We start from the raw sequence: 10,136 nt of genomic DNA on the forward strand, positions 1-10,136 counted from the left end.
CTATCAGGACAAGACACATAATTTATGATGACACTTATTGTTTTCGTCGTTTGATTGTAGCCATTAAGGATCTTCTGGGCCAACACATGAGCTGGTCTTGTGCTCAATGTAGGGGCAGTCCTCGTAGACGCGCGTGCTTCTGTTGTTGTGTCCTCCTTGTTTCCTTTCATTTGGCTTGAGTAAGATGGTGTTCTAAGATTTAACCCATTTATGCCTAGTGGACTGTCCCATCCTTCCAAATTGGATCAATTTAATTCCAAAATTAGGGATGTCTAGTGTATTTTTTCTATATAAAGAATATTTCTTACAAAAATTCCTTTAAGCTAACAGCGCAGACCCTGATGAGACGCCGCATCATGCGGCGTCTCATCAGGGTCTACGCTGTTTGCCAATGACTTTTTTCTAACCGCTAGGCATAAATGGATTAATTGTCTTTCATTGGGCTTGAGTAAGATGGTGTTCTAAGATTTAAACTAAGACTATTCATATTAGAGCTAAAGACTTAAATTATGTTTCCTTACATTTTTTACATAAATATTGCTATACAGTAAAACCGCACCTAGATACGATATACCGCTCGAATATACCGTGGTTTACCGATAGACGTTACCTAACGATGTGGGATTTAAAAAGAACACGTGACTGATCATCCTATTGTAATATATTATGGAGAAAAGTAACGTTGCAATCTTAATTGAAACTCAGTTCGCCTTTTTATATTTTAATTTCTTGAATCGGTCGTAATGTGAAATCCGAAACAAATGTTTGTTCAGTGAATATTCATATTTAACTTTGAGTCTCGTTATGGGAAAACAGGGCTAAACTCATTTGCTTAAAGTGTTATCCCAGACATGGCTATGCAGTCCTCACAGGTTTATACGGGACGACACTTTCAGGTTTTATAGCATGCCGGAATTGTTTTCTTATCGAAAATACAGTTTAGGCGTTTATTGTCGCCCCGTATTAGCCTAGTCAGAGTGCACACACGGTACCTAACCAATACGGATAATACCGGAAACTTTTGAACGATTCCGGATAATACGCGAAACGGCACCGGATCATATCAGAACATAAACAAGACGAAATGATGGATGTGCCTAATATTGTGAGCGAAAAAGTCAACAAGACCGCGTAAGTATGCCAAATACTATTGCTCACGGAACATTATGGTATTTCAGCTTATGGTTGAATTCAAAATTCGACATGAAAATAAAATATTTTATCAAAACGAACGAAAACAAATGAACCATACCTATCTCATAGTCATGAAATACTTTTAAAAAACTTGCATTTTTGTAACTGGCGAGAAAAAACATATGCTACTACTACTTTGCAATTTTGTAAAAATTATTTAGATGTATAAAAAAAATCGTAGGAATTTACAGGCAACATCAAAAACGTGAGCATTTGCGTTTTAAAAGGGTCGCATATTGATTTCACTGGCACCGGATAACAGACGAAACCATAAAATACTGGCACCGGATAAAGTCCGGAAACACGGCATTGGATAATACACGAAATAAATTGATACATATACAGATGATTACGTGCTTTTCAGCAGGTTTTATAAACAACATGTGCACATCTTATGTGAAACTTTTAATATAGTACTTGAAGTTGGTTTCAAAAATGGATATGAGTTGACGATACGGATTGTATCGATGTAAATTCGCACTTTTCAGTTAAATTCTTCCACCTAAAAGAAGTAATCCCTACTAAGAGAAACATGAAAAAATGTATAATATGTGTGTCGCGCCCTCTTGCGGAAATCTCGATATAGCTGTAGCAATTGTCTAGTATATGTGCGTGCGTGCGTTCAATCAAGCTTGACCGGACTGGCAAATTGTCATTTATCATGAAATTTAAAAATAAATTACCACAAGTGTTCACAATATACAATTCAGGATATGTTGTATATATGGAAAGGCATGCAAAGCTACTATGCGTTAATACTGTATGGAAACGCAAATAATATGACGTCATTTTCATTGTATATATTTCAGACTGAAACGGAAGAGAAAATCGTCTCTGTGGTTACATCAACCAAAAAAAACTAAATTCCGCGAAGAAAACTTACCTGCAACAGTACCTTCCACATCAACAAGTAAATCCGATTATGAGGCTGCATTATGTGAGAAACCAGAGTGTGTCCCAGCACTCCTACCTTATTTACTTTACTAGACTCACGAAATTTGGGACACATTTTGCAAAACCGGTATGGCTGCAATTTCCAACTACTAGTATTTGCTTGCAACTGAAAGATATTTCATTTTGGTGTGGTCTTGTGCTGGAGTGGGGGTAAAGAAAGTGCCCGGGTGAAACCCCGCCAGTCCGGTATGGCGACCACTAATCAAGCTCTCATGTACCGGAAGCGACGATTGAACCCGGGTCGCCTAGGCGAGAAGCGCGAGTACCAACCACTGCGCTAACCAGACAGCCACGATGTTCTAATGTGTTTAATGACATGCGTATATATGATACAAGCAAGTGGTAGACAAAAACGTAATCATTAAACGCAGATATGTGTTATGCATATATGTTTTTGTAACAAAAGCGTATAATCTTAACTTGCAGGTATTGCGCAATAGACATTAAAGCACCCATGAAATGCCATTACACTAGTTCCACATGCCTTATATTTAAATTCCAATTAATCGCTAGATTTGTTTAATTTTTGCTTTAATTCTTGGGAGATGTCTGCAGTGTTTTATTATATTTGGGCGTATATTTCTTTGTTTTCAGAAATCATGCATTTGATTCACCTACGAGGCTTGGAAAAAGACAACGAAAATCGAAACGGTCAGATATCAGCAGACGGCATGAGGTCGCAAGGGGCTGTTTGCCAATTCGCAGCCACCACAAATGCGATGAGTCAAAGATTCTGCCAACCACTCGTCTTGGTATAACGTTGGAGGACACTATGAAAGTGTAAATTGTATTATGTCACCACATTAGGAGAACAAAGTGTTCATCACGGAACAGAACGAACTACTATGTCACTATTAAAATTGTTGATTAAATAGACGAGTTAACGCGTGACGTCACACGCACCTGCAAAGTTTAGACTCCGCCCACTGGTTGGCAAAAAGAGGTGGAATCCATATAAGCGCATATAGAGAAGGTTGACATAATCATCGTTTGTATTGATAATCATAAACTGTATCAAATATAATTTTACTATTTATGTCTGAATAAAACATAAGCATGCGTGGAAATTCATTTTTGAAACGATTATATTGTTGTTATTATTTGTTTTTACTAAAAACGAGCTCAGGAGTGGAACACTATCTACGTTACGAGCTCTGTATGTGGTTACCACAAAAATCTATACTAAACGCACCTTCACGTCCATTTTAGATACACAATTTCAGAAATGGAAATACTTTTAGTATAAATTAAATTTAATGAAAGAACACAAATAAGGATGAAAACAGTTTAAGAGTTTTAATGTTTATTTCGGATTTTTTATCGTTTAATTGACTAAACAAAAGCCCTTTATACATGTTTAACGTGACTGTAACCAGTGTTTTTGCCAACCAGTCAGTGCGCATGCGCGGAAAATCCCGAATGTAAACAATAACAATTAACTCGTCTATAAAGGTCTTAACATGGCAGTACATACCTAACGCGGTGTTCGCATGTGGTGCACTGTTCCTGTTCTATTTCAACGACCATTAGACAGTTGAATTAAACTTTCAATTTTATCAACATGTCCAATGTATTTTATGAAAAATTGGAGAAAGTGAAATCTAATATCGCAATAATAACTACTATTTGTTTCAACTTACCTTTTAGGGGTTTCGAATGTAATTTAGCAAAAAGCATTTAAATGAATATACATTTGTAGTTTTTTGAACGAGTCCCCCCTTCCAATATCAGCAATGTGATTTGAATGTGCTCGCTACTTAGGCTTGTGTATTGACATAAAACATATTGTTTTGACAAGTGACAGGTTGTTATATGATCTTTGGATGTTTCAATACACAGGATATTGGTTTTTTGAAACCGCTAAAGGATCAGCCACGAAAGTGCTGTAGATCATACAGTGTCTTCTTTGTCTCACCACATAGCACATCCAATGTGGCTGTAAGCTTGATGTAATTCTGCTTTTTAATGTGTGACTGATGATCTGAACACCGTGCATTTTATTTCAAGGTGTGAAAACAAAACATTCTAATCTATTAGAGTTTATAGTCTGGCAGCTGTGGCGCCAAATATTCTATTGCAGAGTTATTTATGCTTCAATCATTTATGATTGCATGGTTTTAACAGAAAGATATCCATGTACCAGATTATAAATACACTCCTGTTTATGGAAAACAAACCTCAAAAATCATAATTTAACAAGCATATTTTTCTCATGTCAAATACCATCGTTTGTCTGAAGATAATTTGCATAATAAAACAGTTGAAACTTAACATAAACTTATTTGTTAGTTTTTGACCCGGCATGACCCATATTCAAACTTGACCTAGACATCATCTAGATACAACTTCTGGCCAAGTAAGGTGAATATGGTGTAAAAACTACTTGAATTAAAGAGCGGACACCATGCTCAATGTTTAAAACACACTTAGTAACCCTGTGACCTAGTTTTTGTCCTGCCATGACCCATGTTCAAACTTGGCCTAGACATCATCTAGATACAACTCCTGACCACGTTTGGTGAAGCTCGGATGAAAACTACTTGAATTAGAGAGCAGACACCATGCTCAATGTTTAAAACGCACGAAGTGACCACGTGACCTAGTTTTTGACCCCCGCATGAATCATATGCAAACTTTTCCTAGACATCATCTAGATACAACATCTAACCAAGTTTGGTGAAGATCGGATGAAAACAACTTGAATTAGAGAGCGGACACTTAATACAGACAGACCGACCAACAGACAAGCTCACTCATATATACCCCCTAAACTTAGTTTGTAGGGGTATTAACATGTTTTTACAAGCTTAAACAAATATAACAGTGGACTCTGTTCAGTTATTTATTCTTTTCTGTAATATTGTATTAGGAAACTACAAAGAACACATTTATTGATAATACTCAACATTAAACCAGCAAAAATTAAAACAATAGTCAAACTTAAAATGAACTTAAAGACCAGCAGCTCCTGCCATGATTTTATACATTTATATTATACAGTTAATACTTTTCAGTCAATAGACACTTCAATAAAGAATGAATATAAGAAAGCCTGTTTCTTTTGTCTTGTGAAAACTGAATGAAAAATATATACACAAATAACACAATTCATATATTGTTGAAAGAAAAAGTTGCAATTATCATCAAGCATCTTGCTCAAAGAAATAAAACTTCATACAATCAAATGCTGGCTTGTCACCATGGCATCTCGTAAATGGGGTAGAAAATATTATTTAACAACTGCAAGTTAGCCCTAACAAACATATACCATGCATCAAGCTTTCAAATACATGTAGTTTTAACAGAATAACCTTAATGCAGAGCCCTAACACATATATACCCAATATGCAAATACTGTTTAATAACAATTTAAATTCTAACAGTTGTAATATTCTCCAACAATAAATGTCATTACCTGAAATAGCAAGAATATTAAATAAAACGTATTCAGACAGTTTGTTGCTGTTAATCATCAACCAAATAATCATCATCATCATCATCTTAATCAGGACACAATCCAACAATGCTACACTATATTTTAAGGCAGGATTAATATTCAGATGACTGCATTAAAAAAATAAATGCCACAATATGAATTAATTTCATGCAGCTGGTATACCGGGTATTGGTAATTTCTCAAAAGCAATTCTTCTTTATGTCAACAAAATGATTTCCTAATTGCTAAGCAAATCTTCTGAGCAAACATCATGATGAAGACTGGCTGAAAAACAAGTGCTTATAAGGTTCATAAGGGTTTACTATTGCCATTAAGTTTCTGCTAAGGCCTTACAGTAAACAGATATAACTGTATAATTATATGCCTTTATAACATTATAATATATCCAGAGTTTTATCTGTACTTATTCTGACTAAAGCATTTAAAACACTAATGACCAGTCTTCTTTTTGTGTCTTTAAAAAGAAGATCTATATTTGTAAAAAGTTCCACACACATAACACTGATGTTGTTCGGGGTCATCATGAGCCTTCATGTGTTCTTGAAGGTAGTGTTTTGTCTTGAAAATGCTTCCACACTTATCACACTTGGGTGATTCCATTTTTCCGCACACATGCCGTGACAGGTTAGGCAAGTACTGATATGCTTTGTTGCACTTAGGACACTTAAATGGTTTGGACCCATCATGTTTTGCCCTGTGTCCATCTAACTCATTTCTATAATTGTAACCCTTCCCACATACTTCACACACAAATTTCAAGTAAGATTTGTGTAGCCTTGTTCTGTGAACATTTAAGTCGCGTTTTGTTTTAAAGGTTTTTTCACATTCAATGCACGAGAAAGTGCGTAAGTTACTGTGGTTGCTCATATGATTCTTTAAGTCATAGGTGGAATAGAACACTTTTTCGCAAACAGTGCACTTTTGACCATCGTTGGAATGGCTAACTAAATGCCTTTTGTATCCTGTTCTTGTGCTATATTTGTTTACACACATATTGCATTCATGTTTCTTCTTATTGTCAACAACAATTTCAACAGAACATTTTAAGTCTAAAGGTTGCTCTGTGGCTTTTTCATTATTGTTGCAGTCAAACAATAAATTATCCGCTTGGTCTCCAGACTCAACATTGTGTTCATTTCTATCAGTTTCAGATGACACCACAAAACTCTCCTGCTCCTGTTCAATCACCGCAAATCCAAAAAAACTTAGGTCGTTCGTGAAATCCTGAAATAAATTATCATATTTTAGCAATTGACATATGCTATTGTTCCGAAGTCATGAGCCTTTTAACTGGCACACTTTTCTTTCATGGTTACTTTACGAATGCCATGGGGACAGCAGTTGATCAAAGCAGGATAAATTATTCCAATTTTTTTTTAAGTTAACAAGAGCTCCGTGGTCGGAGACAGAGGCCCCCCTAAACAGGGCCTTGACATGGGATTTTTCGCAACAAAAATGATCATATGAGTCAATCTTATCATATAAGTGTGACTTAGCCACTTAAATAAAACTTAATGTCACAGTGATCTTGACATTTGAACTAGTAACCCCAATTTCAACAGGGGTCTTCCACTGTCCAAGGCCAATGCACATGTGAGGTATCAAGCCAATCGGTGAATCAGTTGACAAGTTATTGATCGGAAACTATTTCACACTTAGTGTGACAGTGACCTTAACCTTTGACTTAGTGATCCTTATTATAATGAGGGACATCTACTGTCCAATGCCAATGCACATCGGAAATATCAAACCAATTGGTCCCTTTTTCAAAAGTTATTGATGGGAAACAATTTTCACTTTTAGTGTGACAGTGACCTTGACCTTTGACATAGTGACCCCAATTTAAATAGGGGTCATCAACTATTGGCAAAGGAAAATGCACATGGGATGTATCAAGCAAATTGGTCAATCAGATCACATGTTATTGATCGGAAACAAACTGGTATACCGACCGACATCCAGCAAAACAATATACCCCCTCTTCTTCGAAGGGGGGCATAATAATAATCAGTCCACTCAGGGCTTACTCTGTCATTCGCCAAATTAGCCAATGGCTACAAATAATGTAATTTGGCTACAAAAATCCATTTGGCTACAAGGATTTCTACATAGTCACCCATAAAATATCCTAAATAATAAGAATTCAGACATAAAAAGGTAAATTTGGCTACAGAAAAGTTTGGGCCAGAGGGAGAACTGCCACTGCTACATCCAATCAAATAAATATGGAACAGTGGCCCTTATTCATGGAGTAAACTTATCATCTGAGACTGTACCCACCATATTCTATGTACTCACCATATTCTATCTGACTATCTCGAACTTCAAACTCTTAATCCGAACTCAGATCATGACAGATGTGATGGCACTGGTATCTGAAACAAATAGCATACAGTAATAAGTGAACTATGAAATGAAAACTATTGTATGTAAAACATAGATTGTTTACAAATAAAACAGATAATAGCTCTGAATGAGTGAATGTTGATATTGATAATCCAAAAACGACAAACCATGTGTGCATTTTGAGGAAAGTGTTTTTGTAAACAAGGGAAGTCACTCTAAATCTAAACCGAAGGTTACACACAACTCCCCAATATTCAATAAAATAATAAATAACAATTATTATAATCGCACCAAAGTAAACATGAATGGTTAATAAAAAAGATTAACAATACGCCAACAATTCTATTTTACAATTATTACTGCTGAACTGGTCTAAAAACTTTTTTTCAAATCGTGATCAAATCGTTTATATAATTTTAATATTAAAACAATCAAAGGTGATCAAATCGTTTATATAATTTTAATATTAAAACAATCAAAGGGTTGTTATATCTTATAGATATTAACGATTTATCGGTCGTTGTACAATAGCACGCGTTCTACATCCGATGTTGTAAGAATCAATACAGTGTGTAACCTTTAATGTCTAGTTTTAATAAGCTTTTTCAGGGCAGGGTCTAGACATTTTTCATGCGTTTTAACTGGCGTTTAGACAGAGTGGTCAGGTCTGAGTGACGAGAAATAACCGACACATTCATTAAACAATCTTAAATCAAGAAATTCTTTAAATGTTAACCATATAAGTAGAATTCAAAATATTCTTTAAAAGTACTACATGTATACTTAAGTTCATTAGTTTCGGCTATTATCCGGTGCCTAATTCATGCATTATCCGGTGCTAGCAATCGACACATAAAATACGTGTTTTTTCTACAAACTAAACCGTCAATCATCATGGCAATGATTAAACAATAATTATGCTGCCGTTTTTATCAGGAAACTAGCTCAGAAATTTTAATTTCATTGTTAATATAGACCAATATCTGCATTTTACCTCCGTTTCCACAGGTTTTGCGCATAAACTGTTGGACAATATAGGTTCCCTCTGCATATTGACGCTTGTGTTACTGAGCACGAGTATAGAATTTACTTAATGAATGTCTTAGATGTTCCGCGGAATATTGGTTTGGTGAAAAATGTTAACTTAAAAAAAGAATATTGAAATAAAAGAACACACTTACCTCAAAACAGTCAATATATTTCTGATATGATCCGGTGCCGTTTCGCGTATTATCCGGAATCGTTCAAAAGTTTCCGGTATTATCCGTATTGGTTAGGCACCGTGGCACAGGCTATTCTAGGACGACACCTTAGGCACATGCATTAAGCCTAATTTCCTCATAACGCCGCTCATATGGGGCATACTGCAGCTTAAGGCGTTCCGATCTAATTAGGAGACCGTTGCACGCATACTTAAGTTTATATTTACAGCACTTGAATTGTTAAGTATTTGGCGACATACCGGTCTTGTGAGCGGATCTATTTTGGTGCAGATAGTTGAAAACCATCGTTTATTCCCACCCTAGATTAAAGATATAAAGATGTTAAATTTATTACGTGTCTTAATACAAATGAGTCGTGTTCTGAGAAACCTGGGCATAATGCATTTGCGTAAAGTGTCATCACAGATAAGCCTGTGCAGTCCGTACAGGCTAATCAGGGACGATACTTTCCGCCTAAACTTGATTTTCCGTTAGTAGGGACTTCCTTGAAACTAAAAATACCATTAAAGCGGAAAGTGTGCTTACTGCACAGGCTAATCTTGGATGACACTTTACGCACATGCGTTATGCCCAGTTTTATCAGAACACGACTCAAATGTAATGATCACATGCAATTAGCATGATGTGTTGTTAAAGTTCTTATCAATAAAAGACACGTTGTTTATTCTACAGGCGTTATGTTTAAATCAAAATTGGAGATTTGGAGTTCAAGGAACACTATCTGTCGAAAACTTGACCCGGTGACCTTGTTTTTGACCCAACTTCACCCAGACTCATGTAGTAAAGTTAAACACTCTTAACATAGCCCAATCTGGGACGACACTTTGCGCACATGTAAAATAAACTATTCTGTCTGTGTGCCTGTCTGTCTGTCTGCCCGACCGCCCGCCCCACCCCACTCCACCCCGCCTCTTCCCGCCTCGTCCGGTCCCGTCCGACCGACCGCCCCTACGTATGTCCGT

At 36.2% G+C, this 10,136-nt stretch overlaps 1 long non-coding RNA gene across 2 annotated transcripts; it reads right to left on the reverse strand.

Annotated features, from left to right (window-relative positions):
- Positions 1-4,976: 4,976 nt before the first annotated feature.
- On the reverse strand, positions 4,977-8,158 carry LOC127850508 (uncharacterized). 2 transcript variants are annotated; one of them, XR_008035327.1, is made up of 3 exons: positions 8,119-8,158; positions 7,904-7,980; positions 4,977-6,829 (listed from the first exon to the last, which is right to left on the reverse strand). It is a non-coding gene; the product is annotated as an uncharacterized LOC127850508 (long non-coding RNA). The 2 variants fall into 2 exon arrangements; XR_008035326.1 differs by lacking the exon at positions 8,119-8,158 and having other exon boundaries at positions 7,904-8,108.
- Between the last annotated feature and the right edge of the window lie 1,978 nt (positions 8,159-10,136).

Source organism: Dreissena polymorpha, chromosome 11, assembly GCF_020536995.1.
Source record: "Dreissena polymorpha isolate Duluth1 chromosome 11, UMN_Dpol_1.0, whole genome shotgun sequence".
Classification (NCBI taxonomy): domain Eukaryota; kingdom Metazoa; phylum Mollusca; class Bivalvia; order Myida; family Dreissenidae; genus Dreissena; species Dreissena polymorpha.